The sequence below is a fragment of the Dasypus novemcinctus genome, chromosome 6, assembly GCF_030445035.2.
Source record: "Dasypus novemcinctus isolate mDasNov1 chromosome 6, mDasNov1.1.hap2, whole genome shotgun sequence".
NCBI classification, from domain to species: domain Eukaryota; kingdom Metazoa; phylum Chordata; class Mammalia; order Cingulata; family Dasypodidae; genus Dasypus; species Dasypus novemcinctus.
In genome coordinates this window covers 14,556,082-14,582,690 of record NC_080678.1, presented here as the reverse complement: position 1 = coordinate 14,582,690, position 26,609 = coordinate 14,556,082, and the positions used below count along the sequence as shown (strand labels likewise).

Genomic DNA, 26,609 nt, shown 5'->3' with positions numbered 1-26,609 from the left:
AGTTAAATGATATAGTCCCTTTAGGCTTTGAATGTTCAGAAAGGATGTAAGACTGAACGTGCAATCAAAGTTGCATCCCAAGGGGATGTGGACGAGGTGTTAATTCAAGCTCACCTGGAATGTGGGGAATATGTTAATTCAAAACCTATCTGGTACTCAGAGAAACACTTAACTAACAAAGAAGAGTCATTTTCTTTCATAAAAGCACTATTTGACTCCCCACCCTTATATCTTCTGTATAAAAAGGATCCAAAACTCTATTCAGGGCTTGGGTTTTGAACAGAAAGCTCCCGAATCTGGCAGGCCATAAATAAATTTTTTTTTCCCTTCCCAAAATTATTATGAGTCCTGGCCTTTTCACATGCAAATAATCGAACCTCTCTCGAAGTCTACAACCCTGGAAGAGTAGAAAAACTTAACAGCACTACTGTTCTCTGTTTTTTTTCCATGATAATTCTAATTGGATAACCTGGATAACCACATGAATAAAATTAGTGCTGTTAAAGTTTAGTAACTTTTGAGCTGGACAGCTCTATGAAACTCTATGAAAGTAAAAAAAAAAAAAAAGCTAACATCTTTTGTACACCTGCATTAAAAATGTATTACAAAACTAAAAGCTCATATACTTGTGTAAACTGTAGAAGAGTTTAAATGGGATATTGCTTTGGCAATGTTTTAAGTTTTTTTTTAAAGATTTTTTAAAAATTTCTCTCCCCTTACCCCCCCCCCCCCGTTGTCTGCTCTCTGTGTCCATTTGCTGTGTGTTCTTCTGTGACTGCTTCTATTCTTATCAGTGGCACCAGGAATCTGTGTTTCTTTTTGCTGCGTCATCTTGCTGTGTCAGCTCTCCTTGTGTGTGGCACCGTTCCTAGGCAGGCTGCACTTTTCTTTCGCGCTGGGCAGCTCTCCTTACGGGGCGTAGTCCTTGCACGTGGGGCTCCCTTATGTGGGGGACACCCCTGAGTGGCAGCTCCACAGGGGTCAAGGAGGCCTGGGGTTTGAACCGCGGACCTCTCATGTGATAGGCAGATGCCCTATCCACCGGGCAAAGTCCACTTCCTTGTTTTAAGTTTTAATGACATTTTATTTTGATCAGAATTTTTATCAAGGTGTTAAAACCAACTTTCAGTTTTGAATCAATAGCTTAGTCCTGAACTTTGAGCCTAAGTGTACTCCTGAAGAGTAGTAACCCAGAATGTATGTGTTAAAGATCTGTCTGTCTAAACTGCTAAATTAGTGCTTTACTGCATTTATATGGCTCAAGTATTCCTAACTGGTTGCTGGTTACTAATAAAAATGTTTCCAAGAACAAGCTTGCTTATTACAGGCAACACTAATTCCAGAAGAGATCTTAAAAACAGTAAAATCAAAGATGTGAGAAAGTGGAGAGCTGGTGACAGCCGGACCAAAGGAGGAAGAAGTATGAGTCAGATTAGTGGGTTTAGGTTTCTGTGGGTGTGTCTTAGCTCTTTTTGCATTTGTCTGTTTGTTCAGTGTATATTTTAATACCTACAGATGGTAATATTAAATTAACAAATGAAAATTCTTAAAAGAGTTCTATTCAAATGGTCAAAAATTAAATGAGTGCTTATATTGATAAATAAGTATAGATACTAATAAGATAACATTATATGTGTCAGATTTTTAAAATGATGAAAATTGTAAGTTTTGACTAATAAAATTACTACACACCTCTTCATAAAAAAATTGGTTTTACCTAAATTAAAATGAATAGTTTATTTTTCTTCACAGAACAAAATGAGGAAGGTGAAACTGAAATGGATATAGAAAGAAGTAAAAGGTTTCTGAAAGTGCTGACTAAAACTTGGTAAGTCTGTTTAAAGGAGTATGTTTTGTCCTGAGATAAGATGGCTGGGTTTCATAAAATCAGGATAGAAGTATGTAGAACAAAAACTTAATGCATATGGCGAGTTGTAGAGGGTATGGCAGGAGATAGCATTAAATAAGGGATGTGTTCTCTGGAGGTGAAATTTGTCTTGAGGTAAAGTAACTATATTCTATGTGGTTATGGATAGTCATGAGAAGTTTGTAAAAGCATTGTTTAAACTAAAATATGTAGATGGCTAATTCCAGGAAGTCATTATTAAATAGAGAATGAATTGATGTTGATAACAAAAAGTAACTTCATAACAGGAAAACCTGTCAGAGGCCACATCAATCTACATATTAAAATGGTGGTGGGGAGAAGATAATCTTGATTCCATTGGAAATGTTAGGTTTTCATTAAATAATGGAAAAAGTACATTTTCTGTATTGCTAAAATAAAATACCTGTTAATTAATGTAATCATGGTAAAGTGTAAAAGTGAAAAGTAAAATAATGAGGTAGTTGAGTTTATTTTATATAAATTGAATGGAAAATGTTACAAACTGTTCTAAAATTAAGAGTTTTTTTTAACCTTCTGTTAATCAAAGTTGAATGAGTAAAGTGTTCATATGAATACTTGAAGAGTGTATAAAATCCCTGGAAATTTAACAATGTTTTGGCATAATATTAGATAAAATTATAATGTTGTTTATTATGGTATAAGGACATTAAATACTCGCTTTCCCCTCCCACTAGTTATTTGTGTAGATTGCTGGAAGGCGTGGGGTGGAATTGGCCAGCAATCCATCCTGGAATGTTCTGCTACAGCACACACAGGACACTGGGCATGGTAATCATTAACTTGCGTACATGCTGCCCATCACTACTCTGGGAACCCACATGATTCCCCCATATGCATGTACTCACTGTTAATCATTTACTAGGCTACATGTACCCTTCAGCTGCTCTATGCATTAGCTAGAACCCCTCTTGTGTTGTCTAGCCCTATATAATCTTTGTTTCCCCACTGTTCAGTACAGCTGCTGCCTGACGGCTGTCATCGAAACATATTGGAAAATAACTGGTATGGCTGCTGCTGGCCTTCTGTGACGTTTCTTTGGAATATCAAAAGTATTTGGTAGGCCTTCCTGGGCTTGACCTTCCTGCATTATACATGGTTTTAATTATTTTAAAAAATGGTATATGTCACAGAAACCACCTCTCCACCTAGAAATCAAGAGACATATGCTTTGGCTCGTATTCATCTGATTTGCCCCACCTGCACTAAAGAAGCAGTTCGATGGTTGCAGAAAGAGAGCGGCCATTGGGGGCTGCCAGGAGTGGTGCATAACAATCGATTATTGCAAATTAAAGTAACACCACTGCGGTCCGAAATATTGCTGGTTTGTGGCAAGAAATTAGTATCCAGTTATGTCACTATCACTAAAGCTTTCTTTAGTATCTCCTTAGGCAAGTCAAGCAAGCCTGCATTCACCTTCATGTGGGGAGGCCAACAGTGGATTTTGCAGTGCTTCCCCAAGGCTATGTGCATAGCCCAACCATCTGTCCTAGCCTGGTGGGGAAAGATCTGGCTGCATGGAACAAACCTGTGGCTGTAACCCTATTTTGTTACATTGATAATATTATGTTAACCAGTAATTCTTTTTAAGAATTAAAAGAAGCATCAGAAACAATGGTATCTTATCTCCAGAGCTTGAGATAGGCGAACAGTAGGGACGAGCTCCAAGGTCCCTTCTGCGCTGTAAAACTCTCAAGTGTTGTTAAAGTATGGTGTTTTCCCACACCACAAATTCCAGAACAATGGCCTTTCTGGGTTTATTCAAGTACTGGAAATCTTTTCTCCCACTTTTAGATATTAAAACCCTTGTATGTGTCAATCAGGAAAGGTTGTGCATGGACATGCTCGCCCCCTTCCCCAAACAGGATGCTTTTAAAAAAGTAAAGAGGGCAAGTAGTAAGGGGGGTGGACCTTGACTTACCCTGTGAATTGGTTATGCCCAGCACCAATATTGGCTTTGGGTGGGATTTGTGGTAAAGGCAACATTCTAAACAAATACCCCAACACAGTTGTGTTTTAGTCACAGTTGTGGAAAGGGGCCGAAATACAATATAGCCCCTTAGAAAAGCAACTATGTGCATCATCCCATGCCCTGTTGCAAGTGGAGGGCTTACCCCAATAGTGTCCAGTCACTCTGAAGACTGGCATCCCTATCCAGGAGTGGATTGCATATACTAAAAACAAAATAGGAACAGTGGAGTGCCTTGGGCTGCCCTCTTTGGGGGAGGAATGTATGGAAGGACATCTGGAACACCTGCCAGCATCAGCAAGTAACTCTGTATCATGTCCCTGCACACTCTTCTAACACCCCTCTCAGAACTGTTAAGGCAGATACCCTCTCAAAGATTCAGCACCATACCATTGAAACCCAAAAAGTATCAGAGTGCCTCCACAGAAAAAACAGGCGCTGTGGCTGCCAAACCCTGTGGCAGCTGTTCCAGCAGCCTGTTACTTGACAGCAGCTCATAGACATCACCCAGGAGTGTCCACTGTGTTCACTCCGATGACTGCAACACCAGATGAAATACATTGACCAAGCATAGAATCCAGTAGCACAATGGCAAGTGAATTACATTGGTCCCCTCCCACTCTTGGAAAGGGAAATGTATGCTTTCACTGCTGCAGACAGTGCAACGGGACTCTTGCAACCAGCCAGCTACTATTCACTGTCCAGAAAATGTAAGTGCCCTACATAGGTTGTCACCCCAAACTGACAGTGACCAAGAAACTCTATTTACTCGTCACCTCATGCAGTTTTAAACTGTGAATCAGAATATTGATTAGACTTTTTATAAAAAAGATGAATGGCCTTTTAATGAAACAGATAAAAGGTAATAAGGGATCTTTACAATAATGAACTAAGTTAACTCCAGTTAAAATGCTAACAGCAGGACGGACAATGCAGGCACTGAGATGATAAGTTAAGTGCCAGCTGCCCTACAGCTCAAAAGGGGAAGTAATAATAACTTGTTGTTGCCTATGTCTCAAACTTTACAAACTGGAAAAAAAATAGGCCAGTACCATTTAGCTGTGGTACTGGCCTATACAGCCTCACTGGTTGGAAATATCAAGCCAATGGAAATTAGGAGGAACCCAAAACATTGTTATGAAACCACAGTTAATAATCCGAGGTCTCCTATTCCTGCTAGAACTCTATGTGTGTCTGTATGAACTCTTCTTTTTTTTTTTAAAAAAAAAAAAAAAGATGTACTTATTTATTTAATTCTCCCCTCTCCTCCGGTTGTCTGTTCTCTGTCTATTTGCTGCGCCTTGTTTCTTTGTCTGCTGTCGTCAGCGGCACGGGAAGTGTGGGCGGCGCCATTCCTGGGCAGGCTGCACTTTCTTTCCTGCTAGGCAGCTCTGCTTACGGGCACACTCCTTGCACGTGGGGCTCCCCCAGCGGGGGACACCCCTGCGAGGCAGGGCACTCCTTGCGCGCATCAGCACTGCGCATGGGCCAGCTCCACATGGGTCAAGGAGGCCCGGGGTTTGAACCGTGGACCTCCGATGTGGTAGACGGACACCCTAACCACTGGGCCAAGTCGGTTTCCCATGTGTGAACTCTTCTTATGCCTAAACTGGTTTTTAATGTCACTAAAAGAAATTCAAAAAAATTAGAAAGAAAAAAATGCATGGTATTAGAAACCTTCTCGTAAATCCCCCCCTACCTGGTACTTTATTGTCTACTAATGAAAGTGTTGCTTGTATACTGTTAGACCAGCATTATCTGTCTGTATGAAAGAACAAGAGAAAATCTGTAATATGGGATGGTTACTCCCAAATTGTGTAATTTCACTATCAAGCATTAATGTTCAAATTGTGTATATGTTACTCCTATTATTCTGTTGCCTTTTATATTGTTATTGTAGAATCTGGATGCAATGCTCCAATGCTCTGATTGCTCAAATATCATGGAAGATTGGCGGGCAGATTGTATGGTGGAAAAGGCATGAGGTGGAGTGTAGGATATACAGAAGGAAAGCCCTTTCTGTATCCTGCAGGGAGAAGGGCTGGGAGGGGGAGGATCACATAGGCTGGTGACCCACTTCCCCTCAGCAGGAGAGAGCTTAGTACTGAGTTGGCAATCACAGTCTGCCTCAAAGGAATGTTAAATGCTCCAACCTGTGATTTACTGTTCTGGGAACCCACATTATCCCCTCCCCCCCCCCATATGTATTCACTCACTGTTAATCATTTACCAGGCCATGTGGACCCTCAAGCTGCTCTATGTAATAGCTAGACCCCCCCCCCCCTTTGGGCTGTCTAGCCCTATATAATCTTTGTCTTCCCACTGTTTGGTCTGGTAATACCGGAGTAGCTGTCATTGGGACTGAACAAGTGAGTAATAAATGGCATGACTGCTGCTGGCATCCCCATGTGGTTTCTTTGAAATATCAAATTATTTGTTCAGTCTTCCTGGGCTCAACCGTCCTGTGTTACAAAAACTTTCCAAAGGTGGCTTTTATTTCACCTCTGAAAAAATTGCTTTATCTTATTGATTATAAGTTGACGAATTTATTTGATTATTTTTTCCCTTCTAATTAGGTTTGATTATGAGTAACAAAATCTCAAAATAGGAGGAGACAAGATGGTCGCTGAGTAAACTTGCCTTTGTGGTCTGTCCCGGGAAGAGACGGCTGGTCGCGGCGGCAGGTTCTCCAAGGCGAGGCTTTTTCGGGATTTTTGCAGGGCAGAAGTGTCGGGACATCGATTGGGTGGAAAGGTAACGGAGAGGATTGGTCTAGTAGATATAATTTGGGTTCTATTGCCCGCAGGTGAGACCCGCGCACGGGCTCCTCCCTGTTGGGGGTGGGGGGAACCGCGGTCCAGCCGGGCGGCACCGCTTTTAGATGACTCTGAAGGGCTAAGGAGTTCGGGAGCTCTGGGTGAGCTGTTGACAGGTTGATGTGACAGATCGCCTTTGTGGATCCATTTCGGAAGTTAGACGGTGTTTTGTTGTGAAGCAGGAGAAACTTTTGAGTGCGAATATAAACAATAGCGCTTCCGCCTGAAGCCCTGCCCCCAAAAGCCCGGCAACCGTTCTCCAACCCAAATAGGCTGTTGGCAATAAAGAGAAGTAATTGGAAAATTGATCTAGGCTGCGGCAAGGGGGGGGGGGACACGTCTGGAAGCAGATTAAGGAATATTCTGCGAAGCTTGAGAATTCTGGTATTGGAATCCGTTTTCCGCGTCACTGGCCGGGCTTCCGATCTGTACTAGTAAAGTGGCTGTGGTGTAGAGGCGCCCTCTAGTGGCAGTGGCTTGGAATCACAGGACGGGAAGTGTCTAAAAGCTCAAATGAAAGATAACGTGCTTATGAGCCCAGCAAAGTGAATTGCAGGGTTCAGTCACAATATAGAGTTTGCGGATCTGACTTCCCCCATAGGGTTGGCACCCAGCTGTGGGGATCCCTGAGGGCTGTGTTACACTGCGGGGCTCCCAGGCTTCCTGTTGACGAGACTGGATGCTGCCAGGTCTGAATTCCCTAAATTCTGGTGGCCCACACTACAGAGACTCACACCTCTTGAGTCCTCAATATCTCAGACTTTCCATCCCTGAATCCATCACGCACTGAGGTCCATCTGAGGTCCTTAAATGCCCTAGCCTTCAACGTTGGCGTTTTTTCTTTATCGTTTCATTTTGTTTTGTTTTTATTTTCATTTTGACTTATTCTTTACTTTTTTCAATTTCCTGATTGCTAACACCGCATTATCCCCTAGTCTTCTCTCACAGCGTATCCCCCAAAGTCTTTTTTTACTCAGTTATTTAAGGTTTTTTTTTTTTTTTTTTTTTTTTTTGTGGTAGGTGCTGTGTAGTGGGTGTTTTAATTCTGGTTCGTGTATATCTGTTTTTTTTTTTATTTTTATTTTTTCTTTCCCCTACCTATTCCCCACCCCTGGCCACACTCTTTTCCTTTCTTCCTCTCGTCCCTTCCTCCCCCCCCCTTTTTTTTTCTTTTTTTTCTTTTTTTCCCTTTTTATTCTGTTGACTCTCTCCCTCTTGTCCCTCATATTCTACTTAGTTTATTTTAACTCAATTATACAATAGGTGCGGCAGGAAACACCTCACATTCGCTGGGTTTTCTCATCCTTCACTGCCTCATTTCTGTGTGAACTGATTTAGGCTACCTACACTATCCTCTTTCCCCTACATCTTGATATCCGCCACCATCTACTGGCTCTCCTATATTCCACCTCCCACCTCCTTTTCTTCGATCCACAAAGGGTCTAAGTCTTAATTTCTAATACCTATGTTTTGTTTTCTGTCTGTTATCCACTCTTGAAACTATTATCTTTCTTTTCTCTTTCCCTCTCTCATGAAATCAATAGCTTTTTAGCTCATACCATATTCCTCCCATATTCAATCATCTACTTTATAATAGGTACTCTACCTACTGCTATAACTCTACACAATTTACATGAATCTAACCTCCATCCTCCCAGATCTCATATTCTTGCTTTGTTAACATATATCACCAATACTACTTTACACTTTTCCCTTGCTTACACAATTGCCTTTCCCCAACACTAATACTTTCCTTTAAAGTGAACTTAACCAACAACAAGTAACTAGAATAAGAAGAAAAAAGTGACAAAGAGAAGATATAACACCTATGCAAAAATAACAGCTAATTAACCTCCAAGAGCAGACAAAGAAACTAAGGAACTGATTAAATCCGTCAAAATAAAGAGATGACCAGAAAGCAACAAAAATCTACAAACCAAACCAGTAATCAGGAAAACATGGCTGAATCCAATCAACAAACCAATAATCACGAAGGGGAGCAAAACTTGGCACAAGCAATGAAAGATCTCAGAACATTTATCACCAACAAATTTGACGAAGTAATGAAAGAGGTTAACAACATGAAGACATCACTTGGAGGGGAAATTGCAGACATACGCAAAAACATAACAGATATGATGGGAATGAACACCACAGTTCAAGAAATCAAAAATACACTTGCAGCAAATATCAGCAGACTAGAAGAGACAGAGCAAAGAATTAGTGATGTGGAAGACAGTACATCAGAAATCAAACAGATAGTAGAAGGGGTCAATAAGAAGATAGAAAAAATCCAGTTAGGATTTAGGGACCTGGATGACAATGCAAAACTCTCAAACATACGTATTATAGGCATTCCAGAAGGTGAAGAGAAGGGAAAGGGGTCAGAAGGAGTGTTGCAGGAAATAATGGCTGAAAACTTCCCAAATCTACTGAAAGAGACAGATGTGCATATCCAAGAAGCACAGCGCACTCCACAAGTCATAAACCCCAACAGGCCCACCCCAAGACATATACTTGTCAAATTATCCAATGCTCAAGACAAAGAGAAAATCCTAAAAGCAGCAAGAGAAAAGAAAACCATCACATACAAGGGAAGCTCAATTAGATTAAGTGCTGATTTCTCTTCTGAAGCCATGGAGGCAAGAAGGCAGTGGTATGATATAGTCAAGGTACTAAACGAAAAAATTTCCAACCAAGAATACTCTATCCAGCTAAACTAGCATTCAAACATGATGGAGAGTTCAAAATATTTGCAGACAAACAGAAACTGAAAGAGTATACCAACAAGAAACCTCCCCTTCAAGAAATTCTAAAGGGAGTTCTGCAGGAAGAAAGGAAAAAACAGGAAAGGCAGAGTTGGAGGAGAGTATAAGACCAACAACAACAACAAAAAAGACAAAAAAAATATACAAACAAAATATGACAAACACAAATCCAATCAAAATATGGCTAACACAAATAATTCCTTGATAGTAATAACACTGAATGTCAACGGATTAAACTCACCTATCAAAAGATTCAGACTGGGACATTGGATAAGGAAATATGACCCATCCATATGCTGTCTACAAGAGACACATCTTAGACCCAGAGACGCATGGAGATTGAAAGTGAATGGCTGGAAAACAATCATACAAGCTAACAATAACCAAAAAAAGGCAGGAGTAGCTATATTAATATCAGACAAAATAGACTTTAAATGTGAAACAATTGTGAGAGACAAAGAAGGATACTACATTTTAGTGAAAGGGAAAATCTGTCAAGAAGATCGAACAATCATAAATATCTATGCCCCTAACAAGGGTGCCTCTAAATACGTCAGGCAAATGCTGGAAAAACTAAGTGAAAGAATAGATACATCTACAATTATAGTGGGGGATTTTAATACACCACTATCAACTCTGGACAGAACATCTCAAAAGAGAATCACCAAAGAAACAAAACATCTGAATAGTATATTAGAGGAGCTGGATCTAATAGACATATATAGATCGCTACACCCAAACACAGCAGGATATACATTTTTCTCAAGCGCACATGGATCATTCTCCAAGATAGATCATATGCTAGGCCACAAAGAAAGGCTGAACGAATTCAGAAAGATTGAAATCACACAAAACATTATCTCTGACCACAGTGGAGTCAAGCTGGAGATTTGCAAGGGACAGAAGCCCAGATTTCACACCACGATTTGGAAATTAAACAGCACACTCTTAGAAAAACAGTGGGTAAAAGAGGAAATCTCAAAAGAAATCAATGACTACCTTGAAACAAATGATAATGATAACACAACATACCAAAATTTATGGGATGCAGCAAAAGCAGTACTGAGAGGGAAGTTTATAGCCATAAATTCATATATCAAAAAAGAAGAAAGAGCAAAAATTGAAGAACTAACTGCACATTTGAAGGAATTAGAAAAACAACAACAAAGTAACCCAACAGGAAGAAGAAGGAAGGAAATAACAAAGATAAGAGCAGAACTAAATGAAATAGAAAATAAGAAAGCACTTGAACAGATAAACAAGACCAAGAGCTGGTTTTTTGAGACGATTAACAAAATTGACAAACCTTTAGCAACACTAACAAAGAAAAAAAGAGAGAAGATGCAAATACACAAAATAAGAAATGAGAAAGGCGATATCACCACTGACCCCACAGAAATAAAGACTATCATAAGAGGATATTTTGAAAAACTATATTCCAACAAAAATGACAATCTAGAGGAAATGGACAAATTCCTAGAAACACATAAGCAGCCCATATTGACGAAAGAAGAAATTGATGATCTTAACAAACCAATCACAAGCAGAGAGATAGAATCAGTTATTAAAAATCTCCCAATTAAGAAGAGCCCAGGGCCAGATGGCTTCACAGGTGAATTTTACAAAACATTCCGGAAAGAACTGACTCCAATCCTGCTGAAACTATTCCAAAAAATCGAAACAGAAAGAACATTACCCAACTCCTTCTATGATGCCAACATTACCCTAGTACCAAAGCCAAACAAAGACATCACAAGAAAGGAAAATTACAGACCAACTTCTCTAATGAACCTAGACGCAAAAATACTTAACAAAATACTTGCTAATCGTATTCAACAACACATTAAACGTATTATACACCACGACCAAGTGGGATTCACCCCAGGTATGCAAGGATGGTTCAACATAAGAAAATCAATCAACGTAATACACCATATAAACAGATTGAAGGAAAAAAAATCACATGATTATATCTATTGATGCAGAAAAAGCATTTGACAAAATACAGCACCCTTTCTTGATAAAAACACTCCAAAAGATTGGAATACAAGGAAATTTTTTGAACATGATAAAGAGTATATATGAAAAACATAAAGCCAATATTGTTTACAATGGAGAAATCCTAGACTCCTTCCCTCTAAACTCAGGAACAAGACAAGGATGCCCACTGTCTCCGCTCCTATTTAACATTGTCTTAGAAGTACTTGCTCGAGCACTGAGGCAAGAACCAGAAATAAAAGGCATTCAAATTGGAAAGGAAGAAGTCAAAATTTCATTATTTGCAGATGACATGATCCTATACATAGAAAACCCTGAGAGATCTACAACAAAGATTCTAGAACTCATAAATGAGTTTAGTAAAGTCGCAGGTTATAAGATCAATGCGCAAAAATCAGTAGCATTTCTGTACACCAACAAGGAGCAAGATCAGGAGGAAATCAAGAAACAAATACCATTCACAATAGTAAATAAAAAAATCAAATACTTAGGAATAAATTTAACTAAAGAGGTAAAGAACTTATACACCGAGAACTATACAAGATTGTTCAAGGAAATCAAAGAAGACCTGAATAAATGGAAGACTATTCCTTGTTCATGGATAGGAAGACTGAACATTATTAAGATGTCTATCCTACCAAAACTGATCTACACATTCAATGCAATCCCAATAAAAATCAATGCAGCCTTCTTTAAGGAACTAGAAAAACTAACTATGAAATTTATTTGGAAAGGAAAGAGACCCCGAATAGCCAAAGACATACTGAAAAAGAAAAACGAAATTGGAGGAATCACACTACCTGACTTCAAAACATACTACAAAGCTACGGTGGTGAAAACAGCATGGTATTGGCATAAGGAGAGACACATAGACCAATGGAATCGAATTGAAAGCTCTGATATAGAACCTCACATATACAGCCACATAATATTCGATAAAGCCACCAAACCCTCTCAACTGGGAGAGAGTGGCCTATTCAACAAATGGTGTCTGGAGAACTGGATAGCTATATGTAGAAGAATGAAAGAGGATTACCATCTCACACCTTATACAAAGATCAACTCAAGATGGATCAAAGACCTAAATATAAGAGCCAAGACCATAAAAACCTTAGAAAGCAGTGTAGGGAAACATCTACAGGACCTTGTAATAGGAAATGGATTTATGAATATCTCACCAAAAGCACGAGCAGCAAAAGAACTAATAGATAAATGGGACTTCCTCAAAATTAAAGCCTTCTGCACCTCAAAGGAGTTTGTCAAGAAAGTAAAAAGGGAGCCCACACAGTGGGAGAAAATATTTGGCAATCATATATCTGATAAGAAACTTATAACTTGCATATATAAAGAACTTCTATATCTTGAAAATAAAAAGATAAACAACCCATTTAAAAAATGGGAAAAAGACTTAAACAGACATTTCTCCGAAGAAGAAATACAAATGGCAAAAAAGCACATGAAAAAATGTTCCAAATCTCTAGCTATCAGGGAAATGCAAATCAAAACTACAATGAGATACCATCTTACACCCATAAGATTGGCAGCTATGAAAAAAACAGAAGAATACAAGTGCTGGAGAGGATGTGAAGGAAGGGGAACACTCATCCACTGCTGGTGGGAATGCAGAAGGATCCAACCATTCTGGAGGACAGTATGGCGGTTTCTCAAAAAACTAGCCATAGATTTGCCATATGACCCAGCAATACCACTGCTGGGTATATACCCAGCAGAACTGAAAACAAGGACACAAACCGATATATGTACACCAATGTTCATAGCAGCATTGTTCACTATTGCCAAAAGTTGGAATCAACCCAAATGCCCATCAACAGATGAGTGGATCAATAAAATGTGGTATATACACACAATGGAATACTACTCGGCTGTAAGAACAAACACACTACAAACACATGTGATAACATGGATGAATCTTGAGAACCTTATGTTGAGTGAAGCAACCCAGACATTGAAGGACAAATACTACATGACCTCAATGATATGAAATAAACAAGCTGCCCTAGATAGCAAGAGACTGAACGATAGGCTTACAGGAAATCGGAGGGTGGAGGAAAGATATGAGCCGATGTCTGCAGGGGTGGAATTTAAGACGAGATGGTGGTAAGTATGAGCACAAAGAAGAAATAAAAGGGGGGCAAGGGGTTGCCTTTGGTTGGGGCTTTGCGGGTTTGAGGATGGCTGGGGAGGGACGGATGGGTAACATTGCCCAAAAGTGGGGGGAGGGAGGGGTAGCATACGAACACAGGAGAGGGTCAGGTGTTGGTGGAGAGTAAAATGCCGAGAAAATCATATCAAAATATAATAAAGAGGGTTACCTGTTTAGAATGCTCGGAGGGGAGGGTCTGATGCAGGATGGGCTCCTGGGGAATGTCTAAATGCTCATTCTGCCAGAGTGGGTGTCACCATGGGGGAGAAACCCAAGTAGTGAGAGTGGGGGTGGACCCACATCCTGGGGAGGACTAATGCCACCAAATAGAGGGAACTGTATCCCTCGAGAGAAAGGGTGGCTCCCAGGGCATTGGGGCAGTTGAGCAAGTTAGGCCCTGAACACTATTCCATCTATCTCTGGAAGTGGCTCCTCAGGAAACGGAGGTTGGCTGTCACTGTGGGCACCAAGGTGGAAGGGAAAATGGACGTTAAATGTGTGGAACCAAGGTAAATGGGGGGTAAGAGAGGAGTTTCTTGAGAGTACACAAGGATGGATATAAAACATGTAATATTACACCATAACATATAGGAGATGACAGACTGATAATGTAAACCATAATGTAAAACATAGGATAACTAAGAATGTAAAGAACTGTGTATCCTAAAGTATGCACCATAATGTAAGCACAGATGTCACCTTGTTAGAAAGCTAATGTCTCAGACTCTGTACATCACGTTAAGTAAATATGATGTGAATAGGGTGTAAGAGTATCGCTGTGGAAGGAAAAAGGTTTTGTGGTGGATGTATGGGAGTGCTGTATATTATATATATGCATTGCTGTGGTCTAGGACTCCTGTGAAGAGAAGCTGAATAATTAGGGGGAAAAAAAAAAAAAAGAAAAAGATAGGATGTAGAATTTTTTCAAGTCAACATTCTTTATCTAAGTTCTTTATCTAACTTTATCCAAGTTCTTTATCTAACCTTTAAACCCATCGCTATATGCCATTCCCTAGTAAGGGACCATGACATTATATTGGGCTTCAAATTTCGGGGAGTTCTGGATCACAGAGTGTTTCAACAATGGCAATGGAGGGATACTGGTATGGGATACCAATGACAGGTGATATATGGCTGACAGGGAGCTGTACAGAACATATGTCCAGGGTACATGGTAATGTTTGGATATACTCATAGTGCAACAATTAAAAACCACAGCAGGGGGGGTACTGGGTTCCTGGCCAGTGGTGCTCTGTCGTGGTCCCTAGGGGAGCAGCGACAGTCTCCCAGGTACAGCGGCGGGGACTGGGAGGGAGTGAGGGTTCAACAGTGAGCCCCTGATGCTAATGACTATGCTTGTGAGCTGATAAGCCTAAAATAAGAACAAGGCCTAGAGCAACATTGTGCCTGGGAATTTCCTCCTGTCAGCCTTCATGTTACTCAAATGTGGCCAGTCTCGAAGCCAAACTCAGCATGTAAATGCAATGCCTTCCCCCCAGCATGGGACATGACACCCGGGGATGAGCCTCCCGGGCACCGAGGGACCACTATCAACTACCAACTGATGATGCAACTGGAAAATGACCTTATACGGAAGGTTCAATGCGGATCAGCAGAATATCCCTGTCTACATAAAATAACATGACTTTAAAATGCTGTTTGACCTAAAGTAAGGGGGAAATGGAAAGGAGAAATGAGTTTATATGGCTACGAGTTTCTAAAAAAGAGTCTGGAGGCTGGCAGAAGGATTGCCCTCATGCACAACTGAGCAGAGTCAGAGAGACAGATAAAGCAGATGCAACCCCCAGATATTGGTTCCTTTGAGGGCTAAAGAGACCCATGGGAGTTATGGTCATGGCCGATGGGGTTAACTACCAGGTCAGATGGCCCCTCTTTGGAAATGGTGTTTATGTGTGATGAATCTGGACTCAGATGGGATCTTCCTTCATAAGACTTTCATGCTAATGTGCTGGAGGGGCAGTTAATGTTGGGGTTTAAGATATATTTAGGGGATTTGAATCTCTGGACTGACAATGTGATAGCCAGGTCCTGAGCCTCAACAGACTCCAGCACCTACAATCTGATTTATTGGACTTACCACACTCAGCTAAGATGGAGTTGAAGAAGGACAACCACCACACCATGGAGCCTAGAGTAAATACAACTGAAAGTGGGAGGATTGCATCCAGCATCCATGTGGAATCTGAGCCTCCTCTTGACATAGAGATGCAATGGACACAACCAATCCAATGTCCACATAGAAGAGGTGGCATTGGATTGGGAAAAGTGGACATGGTGGCTGATGGGTATGGGGAAAGGCAGGAAGAGATGAGAGGTGGAGGCGTCTTTAGGACATGGAGCTGCCCTGGATGGCGCTTCAGAGGCAATCACCGGACATTGTAAATCCTCACAGGGCCCACTGGATGGAATGGAGGAGAGTATGGGCCATGATGTGGACCATTGACTATGAGGTGCAGAGGTGCCCAAAGATGTACTTACCAAATCCAATGGATGTGTCATGATGATGGGAATGAGTGTTGCTGGGGCGGGGAGAGGTGGTGTGGGGGGGTGGGTTTGAATGGGATCTCACATATACATTTTTAATGTAATATTATTACAAAGTCAATTAAAAAAATCTCAAAATAAAAATAGCTTACAAAGGCTATGGCTTGATTTTTCTGCTAGGTGTAAGATGTTGAGGAAGAAGTAGTTTGGTGATAGTGATTCACAATATCAGGACCTGTTCTTTCTATCTTGTTCTAGCGAGTTTCCCATTCTGAATATCATGTTGGATCTCCGGCTTTTATATTTGCAACTGGAAAGAGGATGGGACTAATGATGTGCCTTCCAGTTCTAACATATATCCCATTGGCTGGGACATGATCACATAGTCATAACTGGCAATAAGGGAAACTGGGAAATGTTGTTCTTATAGTATTTGGCCATGTACCTGGCAAAACACTGAGGATTCATATTGCTTCATCTTTGTACCATAGAAGAATATTAGAAAAGTGATTTCTGATGTTTTATTTTCTAAAAAGCCACATACAACAAATTGTGTTTATTTTGTTACCTTTTCACACAGTTAATGAAATCATGTTTAATATAATACTTGGCATAGAGCCATTGTTTTTAACAATGACATTTAACAAAAGAGTAAAAGCATTAGAACACAGAAACACTTGGGAAGTGTTTCATAAGTGTAGCTGTGACTTGAACACTGCTTTTTTTTTTTTTTTTCTGGCTCAGCCTTCACTATCTTTATAACTGCTGGTAGGAAACTTTAGCCCAATGCTGAAGCCCAGATTCTCTCAGTCCTATCAATGGGCAGTAGAAGGCACTCATTGCCACTTTTTCCCATTTTCTCTCTTCTGTACCAGCTCCTCCTACTAAGCTAAGCCTCTAGAACTCTTTTCTAATCACTCTCTTTAATCACACTTTGCCCTGTATCATATCATCTAGCTACAGGTTTGTAACTGAGGAGCAACTGAGCTTTTCCTTCTGGGGAAATGTAATGAAACTCTGGAAATCAGATTTTCTCCTCTCCTTAGAATTATTGTTGTCGCTCCTTGTTCCAGTTGTTGATGTTGTGTGTGTACACTGACTTCTCTGAACTAATTCTGTAAAGTCTGTATTTGTTGTGTGTGGCCGATGCAGTCACCGCTTGATTAACTTAGTGGTCATCTAATCATTGGACAAAGATTTGTTGAAATGCCTCAAACTGGTGATAAATCTCTCAGTATTTGTTGAGGGGCTCTGTAACTAGGTCAGAGTGCCTTTGACATTGAGCCAGGAAGTTGACAACTCTGCCTTAGCATTCACTTTCTGCTTTTGCAGAGCCTCCCAGTCGGCCAGCTGGGAGCTGAGGGCCTTCACACGTTTTTCTTGAACACGTGCATAGCCCCAGGCACACACGGGAGCCAACCCACACGCAAGGCCCTCCAGATTCTCAGGAATACATTGGAGCTTTTCAAAACCACTGTGGACATCTCATTCCCCAGCTTTTCCTTTAAGCTTTCCAGTTTGTCTGTCATTTGCCCCAGTGGTTCACTGCTTTAGACTGCCAGGAAATTAAAACAATGGTCTGTAGCTGTTGTCATCAGTGATCCCTGGGGAGAAGATTTTTTTACCCAGGGTGAGCTACCTGACAAGTCAAATGCAGACAGCCTAGCATGTGGGATCTTGCAGGCAACCTCCACTGGCAAAATGATGACAATTTGGGGGTGGGGGTGGGATTTGGTCTTTGAAAGAGCTCCAACTACAGTATTTTCTGCTTGCTCTGGTGGCTTCCCTGGGGATTTTATTTTATTATTTTATGATTTATTATTTTAAAAATTATGTTATTTTTCCAAGTTACCATGGTGCTATAAGTGAGTGGGATGGGACTACGGCAAGTTAAAATGCCATAAAGCTTGCTATTCTGAGATTCAGTTTTGTTTTTTTCCGAACAAATGCTTACTGGATTGCTACAAGCCTGTAGTTAATTTTCAGAGTTCTTAAGACATTCATTCTGACAGTTTTTTGCCAGCTTTTTCATTGATTTTATAAAGGAGAACTTTTTTGGAGGTCCTCACTGCCATTTTTGCTGACATATCCCTGCTGTTCTTGACCACACCCAAGGTTTGGCTAGAACAACAAGGAATGATTCTTTGTAGTTAAAATAATTCCCTGATTTAATGGGACTGATCTTGCTGGGTATGAGTTTTTGAAAATCATAAAATCGGACTAGAGCAGGTATCCTATTCAATGGGTTTTTGTAATCCTTAACGATAAAGTGAGTTAATCTTCTGATGTCAATGAACTTATACTGAATCCTGTTAAGTGCCTACATATTATTTCATTGTGTGGCTAAAACATATAGTGTAACCAGTCTTCTATATTTAACGTTTAGGTATAGAAGTATTTTTAGGCATTCTCTCACCCACACTTTAGTGTCCCTTTATTTTTCATAACTGAGATGATTTCAAACTTGCTTTTGTCAGTCAAACCCTCAAAGTTTCTCCTTGGGAAACAAAACCTGAAGATGTGAGACCTCGAATTAAATGACAAAGTTATTTAGAGACTGACCATCGGCCACATTCTGGGCAAGGCAACGCATGGCGGGGATGGCACTGGTGGGGGCTTGGAAGTAAATGTCCTGGTTCTACTTCCAGTATTTGCTGGTCATGGCGCTCTACATGCTGGAGCCTTGGGAGTGGACTGTTCAGTTCCACACTGGTGTCCATCACAGAGATGGCACTGTACACGGGACACATCTCTGCCTCAGCACATCGTGGCAATACTACTGCACTACTTTGAACTTGTTCAATGACCAAGATGTGACCTGGATCCAGAGGTCCCTTAGGGAGAAACCACCCTCCAAAGACAGAATGAGACTTCATTAAACGTCATAAGAAACCCTAACAGATGTCAACGTAACCAACCTTGTGAATATAAGTTATGAGTAGACCAGGAAAATAATCCTGACTCATGTGTCATGTCCTTTATTTTATTTTATTTTTAAAGATTTATTTATTTAATTCCGCCGCCCCCCCACCCCACCCCACCCCCCCCTCCCCTGGTTGTCTGTTTCTGTGTCTATTTGCTGCATCTTGTTTCTCTGTCTGCTTCTGTTGTCCTCAGCGGCACGGGAAGTGTGGGCGGCGCCATTCCTGGGCAGGCTGCACTTTTTTTCGCGCTGGGCGGCTCTCCTTACGGGGCGCACTCCTTGCGCGTGGGGCTCCCCTACGCGGGGGACACCCCTGCGTGGCAGGGCACTCCTTGCGCGCACCAGCACTGCGCATGGGCCAGCTGCACACGGGTCAAGGAGGCCCGGAGTTTGAACCGCGGACCTCCCATGTGGTAGGCAGACGCCCTAACCACTGGGCCAAGTCCGTTTCCCATATCCTTTATTTTTAATCTTAAAAGAGGCTCTGGTATTTTGCCTCTTTTACGTTATGGTCGTTTGTACTTTGATATTGGTATTTTCTTAACCTTTGTGAGTGTTTCAGTATTAATACTGTGAAAACTTTAATGTAACTTTGAGTACATTTTAATTGCCTTCTTTTTTTAAAACCCAGTCATCAGTTGGGCTTTACAATAATTACGTGTAACATATACATCTGTCTGAATATATTTCTACTCTTGACCAAAATTTTGTAAGAAACAACACAAGATTTGGGGCAGGAGGATGGGAAGGGAGGATATGTTATTGAGTACTACTTACAAAAGACTTATCTGTAAGTTTGAACTTGGAAGTATAGTTTTCGCTATCTAGGCTCTTCTCTATTTAACCAGCTTTTGCTTTAAAACAAAGTGTTTCTTAACAATGAAAAAGAACCTGCTAAAGATAAAACGGGAAAATTTCATTAAAAAATATATTATTTGGACATCTATTTTCCACTGGTGCTAAAATATGCCCAAATATGGGATGGAATTCAGAATGCCAAGAAAAAGAGCCAATGTCTGGGGAGCTGATGTCACACAGCCTGTGTCCTGACTGGTGCCTGGACAGTGGCTCTTCAGTCTACTGGTTTGGACAGAAGACTGAGCTTCTAAAAGCGATCTCTTCAATCTCGAATCTGAGTTATTCCTCACAGGAATAATCAGAACTTTCTTTATCAAATTAATAGCTTAAGGATTCCTGGGAAGATGCCCAGCTTCCTAAAGCTTCTTTTCATTGTGATTTTGTTTTACTGCCCACTCTCGTCCAGCTATCAGGATGAAATAGTCGATCCTGAGGAGGCCCCGGCTTCCCAGGACAGAGTGCTGCCTGACTCTGACGTGGATGTGTGCGGTGAGTTCCCGTTTCTCATCTGACTCACCTAGGGTGGTCTCAGAGGGCTAGCTTCAACAGATTGTGTGTTCCATACACACGGGATTTCCCAGGAGGGTTTAGGGTGTAGGAGGGAGAATGGCAGGGGAAGGCATGATCTAGATCTAAAACAGGAAGAGGGACAGGGGACAGTCCTGGTCTGAGCATGTGGAAAGGGTCTGGCTGGCAGCCCTCTAGAACGTCTTAAACCCTGGGATGGTATGACCCTTTACCAGTGGGGGGATTGTAAATCTTTTTTCTTAAAACATGTCACTTTCAAACTGGAGTTGCCTACTTTGGGCATTTTGGAAAAGTCATTCCCTTAGCCATTCCCGTAGGAGCCTTTTAAGCCTGATGTGTGTCGTGAGCAGCCAGTACTGACTCTAGCAGGAGTTCGAGAGCCCAGGTACTGGGGTGGGGGACCATTTGCTCAGGTGCCAGCCTGGGCTTTTGTTTATAACCGTGCATCACTCCGCGTGAAGAAGAGCTGGCAATTCTTCCCGCTCCCCACTTTGGCTTTCTTTCTTTCCGGATTTTGTATTTCAGCCCTTTTTCATCCACAAACAAACCCTTCACCCCACCCCTGGGCTGGCTTAGACGCCATCGTAGGCCCCTTGGGAAGATTCCCTGGTGTTGCAGTGGCAGAAGGCCCTGTCTAGTTGGGGGTTCTGTGAGGTTGCTAAGGGGCATGGTGGGCGGGCGGCTGCTGTCACTGCTGCCTGCCCCTCTCTGCCTAGAAAAATGCAAGGACCTTGACAGGAAGATGATGATTTTGATGGGCATTTGTGGCACCGGCCTGCTTGCCTTGCTTCTGGTGCTCGGTCTCGTCATCTATCTTCACATCAAAATGAGCAGGGCAATAAAGTAAGTCACTGTGGGCCCAGGGGATCAAACCAAAGGGCTGCCTGGCACGTGCTGCTGGAGCAGGGCCTTGCCCTGCGGCCTCACCCCGGGAAGGTCAAGAACAACAGGCTGGCTTCAAAGGGCAGTTAGCATAGAATCTTGGCTACTTTTTTTTTTTTTTTTAACCTCCATTCTTACAGTTGTGAGCTCACAAATAGAATGTTCTCAGCCTGGCAGCTCCTGAGTCAGGTTGCTTTGCTGTAACTTTGATTCATTGGATTTATGATCTAGTGTTTAATTCAGCACATTGGCTGAGACCTAGAGACTTAAGACTCTGCAACCCATCCTGTGTGAATGAGTCTCTGCCTTGCATGCAGTCATGACAGGCTGAATAGGTGGCCTCTTGCCTGAATTTGGCAGGTGGTGCCTGGGGTGAGTGAGGTGAGCCTTTCAGCAATGGGAAAGCTAAGCTGGGTGAAGATACTGGGGGGCACTGGCAGGGGGGTGCAGGACAGATAAAAGCTAAAGTTTGAGGAGAGGATGGGAGAGGTTAGAAGCAGTTTGTGTTTGCATTCCAGGAAAGTGAAGACTGTGAGTTAGAGGGTAAATCCCCAAGCCCAAGGCTTGGCAGACTGCAGCCTCTTCCCAACATGCCCTGCCCTGGGTGAACCATGATTGTATTCCCTCTCCCTTATTTTCTGTCACCTGATTTTACATTTATAGTAATGTTCAGAAAGGAAGGGTTTACATAGGGACTTAGGACAGCTTTCTTCTAGGACTGGTGTCAGCTCTAAGCTTCCCAGACACCCTGCAAATGGTAACAGACTTAGAAAATAAACTCTAATCCTATACTTTGTGTATGTCTTAAGAGCTGGATGTTGTCTGTGGAATGACAATCAAGACTGTACCATCCAGTCCAGAATGAACCCCTGTTTGCCTTCTGACCCACTCAAGCTCTGTGAAGAATGTAGCGTATACAGAGACTTCGACCCTCTCCCGCCTTGCTTCTGTTACCCAAACGAGGGACTCTGAGTTGGCATGGTGGACGAGAAAACCTTCAGCAACAATATTTCTTCTTTGTTGGTAGACTACTTTCATTATTCTATTGTGATTTACTGTATGTACCAAATAACATTATTTTTACATACTTTTGAATAAATGTGTAATACCGAAAGTAATCTTCTCTGCCTCCAGTATTTTTGTTTCTTAATTATAAGCACCATTTACTTAAAATGAATTATTACCCATTTTGGAACTTGAGGCACAAAGCTTCAATACTATACTGTTATAGAAGAAGAATTAGAGAAGAAAATAAAAGGAGGGCATGTAAACAGTTAAACAAGAGGGGACATCATTGTGCAACATATCTGGGATGAAAAAAAATAAAAGCATTTGAAAATTCAGACTGAAGCTTCCTAGCAGACTAGGCAAAAAGGAAAACATGATGTCTTTGAATGACACAAAGCTTTTACCTGGTGTGAAATTGTGCCTGGAATTTAATACATAGAGTTTTCTTTTTGAGAAAAAAGATACCTTTGGTTTGTTCTTCTGTTTCAGAAGACTCAGAAGCAGACTGAAACTTCAGCCTGCCCTCAGCCCGAGGGCCCATTGTCTCTACATCTTTATTTCCTCCAGACCCTTGGACACCATTGGGCTCAGAGAGTACAAGGTTTCAGTTAGGGAGGTCCACTCTTGGCAATACTGGATTCTTCTTGGGGCAGTTGTCAGGGCATTCATAAGGTCATCCTCCATGGAAGAGTCTGAAGGTAAAGATGAGAATCCAGAAGCAGTCCAGAAGGAGTGATGGAAGAGGCAGAGATGATCCTGGGCCAAGGATGGAAGTCATCCAGGCTGATGCAGTCTGGGCCCGGGGCTGTTCTGAGGTGCAGTCTTGCAGGTATCAGGGTGATGGCAAACACCTGACCCAGGTGTTAGTCCCAGGATGGGCACGTGCAAAATCAGTGAACTTGGTGAGAATTCTTGGAGTGTGTGTGGTGGTTTGGAGCTATGTGTCCCAGAAGCATGTTCTTAAATTTAATTAATTCCTGTGGGTGTGACCCCATTGTAAGAAGGACCTTCTTTTTTTTTAAAATAAACTTTATTTTTAAAGAGGTTTTAGAATACAGAAAAGTTACATCAAATGTATGAGGGATTCCCATGTTCCCCCCTCCCACATCATCCCCTATTTTTTTTAAAGAAATGTAGCCATACAATTTATTATGATATATCTGTAAAAGCCACTCATTTAAAAAATGAACATTTAAAAAATTACTTACTTGTGGTAAGGACTGACCTACCTACACTTATAACCCTCCCAAAAATAAAACCATCATTGTGATATTTATCAGTACCTCACACATCTAACTAATACTGAAGGAGGCAATTACCAGTATTATAACTTCTTTAAAGCTAAAAGTTAAGCACAAATCAGAATTAAGAAAAACTTCAAAATGTTCACATTTGCAGGCATTTTTGGCTGAACTTTCAAAGATTACGAAGCCACAACTTTGAATCAAAATGAATATTAAAAACATTTAAGCTTTGTGACAAACTTACTCTACAGAAGCAAGACAGAGTGAAGAGTAACTATATTTCTAGGACAGAAAGTAATCACTTATTGCCTTTATCATAAAACAAAAGTCAATGAGCCAACATTTTAATAACACTGACCAAGTTATCTACTATTCAAGAATTTGCTTTTCAAGTTGTGTCTTTAGAATGTATCCATCCCTATATTTGGATTAAATTAAATTATACATAGAAAACATTTTGCTCAGAATTCTAATCTTAAGTATAAACCATAACTTATCAAAGCATAGTCCAAACACTATTCAGTAATGCTACCATTTAGATTTATATGCTTCATCTGAAAATTTTTCTTACACACAGTAGTTTTGCCCTGTTTCTCCAGAATAAATATCCCTATGTCTAAAACTTTGAATCATAATAAAGACAGATTCAAATAATAAAGTTATGCTTTTTCCTTCATCAGGCTTTGATAAAAACAGAAGAGCCATCTTGTATTGGAACACCGTCTTCCTTCTCAGTTATAGTCTCTACTGTCCCAGAGGCAGACACAATCACCATTGTTTTATTTGTTGGATCTGTCTTCTGATTCTCAGCAATAGCCGCAAAAACAGCAACAATCTCATAATTTTCAGTCATAGTCATGAATTGACTTTGGTGAGAAATCTATCACTTCTTTTGATGAGTCAGTCTCTTTAATCTTCTGTGCTGCTTTCTGCTGCTCCTGGAGTGCTCTTGCCCAAGAAAGGTTTTCTTTCCATATTTCAGGGTTCATTGGATAGATGTGAAGGGCTACTTGACAACTTCGAATTGCTTCATCCATTTTGTCCTTCAGTTCTCTGTTATATTGTTCTTTTGTCTTTCTTCTTATCCTTTAGTTTACCCTTCCTAATGATCTTCACTTCTAAACTCTTCTCCAAATTTCTCATCCTTGTTTTCCCTTTCAAACTATAGCACCCCTTTTAGTATCTCTTGTAAATCTGGTCTTTTTTGTAACATATTCTATCAGTTTTGTTTGTCTGTGAAAACTTTGAACTCACTCTCGTTTCTGAAGGACAGCTTTGCTGGATACAGAGTTCTTGGGTGGTAGTTTCTCTCTTTTACTACCTTAAATACATCATACCACTTTTTCACTCCTCCATGACTTCTGATGAGAGGTCGGCTCTTAATCTTATCGAGTTTCCCTTGTATGGGATGCTTTGCTTTTCTCTTGCTGCTTTCAGAATCCTCTTTATCTCTGATATTTGTCATTCTGAATAGTAGGTGTCTTGGGGTAAGTCTATTTGGATTTATTCTGGTTGGTGTATGTTGACCTGGGATATTGATATTTATGTCCTTCATAGGCATTGGGAATTTTTTGGTCATTATTTCCTCAAATATGCTTTCTGTCCATTTTCCATTCTCTTCTCTTTCTGGGACACCAATAATGCAAAGGTTTATGTGTTTCATATTGTCACTCAATTCCCTGAGACTCTGTTCCATTTTTTCCATTCTTTTCTCTTTCCATTCTCCTGTCTTTCCCAGTTCAGACATTCTGTCTTTGAAATCACTAATTCTGTCTTCAAGCAATTCAAATCTACTCTTATGTGCTGCTAATATACATATTTTTATTTTTTTAATTAAAAAATGTATTTTTAATCTCATCCATCATGTCTTTCATTCCCATAAGGTCTGTTACTTTTCTTTGCAGGTTTTCCATTTGTTCTTTATGCTCTCCCAGTGTCACCTTAATGTACTTTATATCTTTAGTCATATTTTCTTTAAATTCTTTGAAGCGATTTAGGACTGTTGTGTGATTATCACTGATTAATTGTATTAAATCCTATATCTCTTCAGGATATTTGGTTTGTTCTTTTGGTTGAGCTATCTTTTCCTGTTTTCCAGTATGACTTGTAATTTTTTGTTGCTATCTAGGCATCTGAATAAGTTGGTATATTTACTTGATGGCTAATTTTTCTCTTGCATATTCTTTTTCTCCCCATAATTCTCCTTTGATATTTGATTTCACTTATTCTCAGTCTTTAAAACCAACCAGCTTAAATTTTCAAATCAGGCCAGGGACTCACTAATGGGGCACAGATTTTCTCCCAGGGGTTGGATACAGAGAGTATGAACATTTTTTGTCCATGCAGTTTTCAGACAAGCCAGCAGACAGCACTAGTCACTGTATCTTTCCATGGAAGTATTTCAGTCTCAGCTTTCCTGTTCCTGTGTTGAATCTCCAGACCAGAGACTCAAAGACAGCTTGGTTGGCTGAATGTAAGTGGGGCCTTTTGATGAGGTTACCTTAGGCAATCAGAATGGGTCTTAATGCTCTTCCTGGTGTCCTTTATAAGCAGAATGAAATTCATACAGAGAGAAAGCCGCAGGAGGCAAGAGGCTGAAGGTCAACAGAACCCAGAAGAGAAAGGAGAGGCCAGGAGAGGACTAGTTAGGGCACAATTGCATGTGCATGCCAGGTGACGGAGGTGCCCAGGACAAGGATCCCTGGCAACTATCCCTTGAACGCCAGTCTCAGGAGGAAGCCATCACCTTCATGAGGCTTTGAATTAAATTTGATTTGGACTTCTCCTAGCCTCAGAACCATGAGTCAATAAATTCACATCGTTGTATTTGTTTTAGCAATAGGGAAACTAAAACAGTATGAATGATAAGGAATTTTCCACACAAGCACAGCAGGTTACTCTGACCTTGGTTGCACCATGAAGTTCAACTCATTGGTTCTGAGCACAGCTGCTGCCCTTCCTCCTTCTGTGAGACCTCTGTAGATGCCCATCACTCTCAGCCCTCCTGAGAGTCATTAAATGCAGATCATGAGTGAGGTAC

The 26,609-nt window shown here is 40.9% G+C and overlaps 1 long non-coding RNA gene across 2 annotated transcripts in view; it reads left to right on the top strand.

Moving 5' to 3' along the window:
• LOC131278665 (uncharacterized) overlaps positions 1–22,435 on the top strand; it is a 46,009-nt gene extending 23,574 nt beyond the window's left edge. The window contains exons 3-7 of one of the 2 annotated variants that reach the window (XR_011648983.1): positions 1,753–1,828; positions 2,584–6,629; positions 20,314–20,396; positions 21,152–21,278; positions 22,127–22,435. This is a non-coding gene — a long non-coding RNA (uncharacterized lncRNA). Of the gene's footprint in view, positions 1–1,752; positions 6,630–20,313; positions 20,397–21,151; positions 21,279–22,126 lie in introns of both variants that reach the window. The other variant, XR_009186045.2, reaches the window with a different exon arrangement.
• Positions 22,436–26,609: the final 4,174 nt, after the last annotated feature.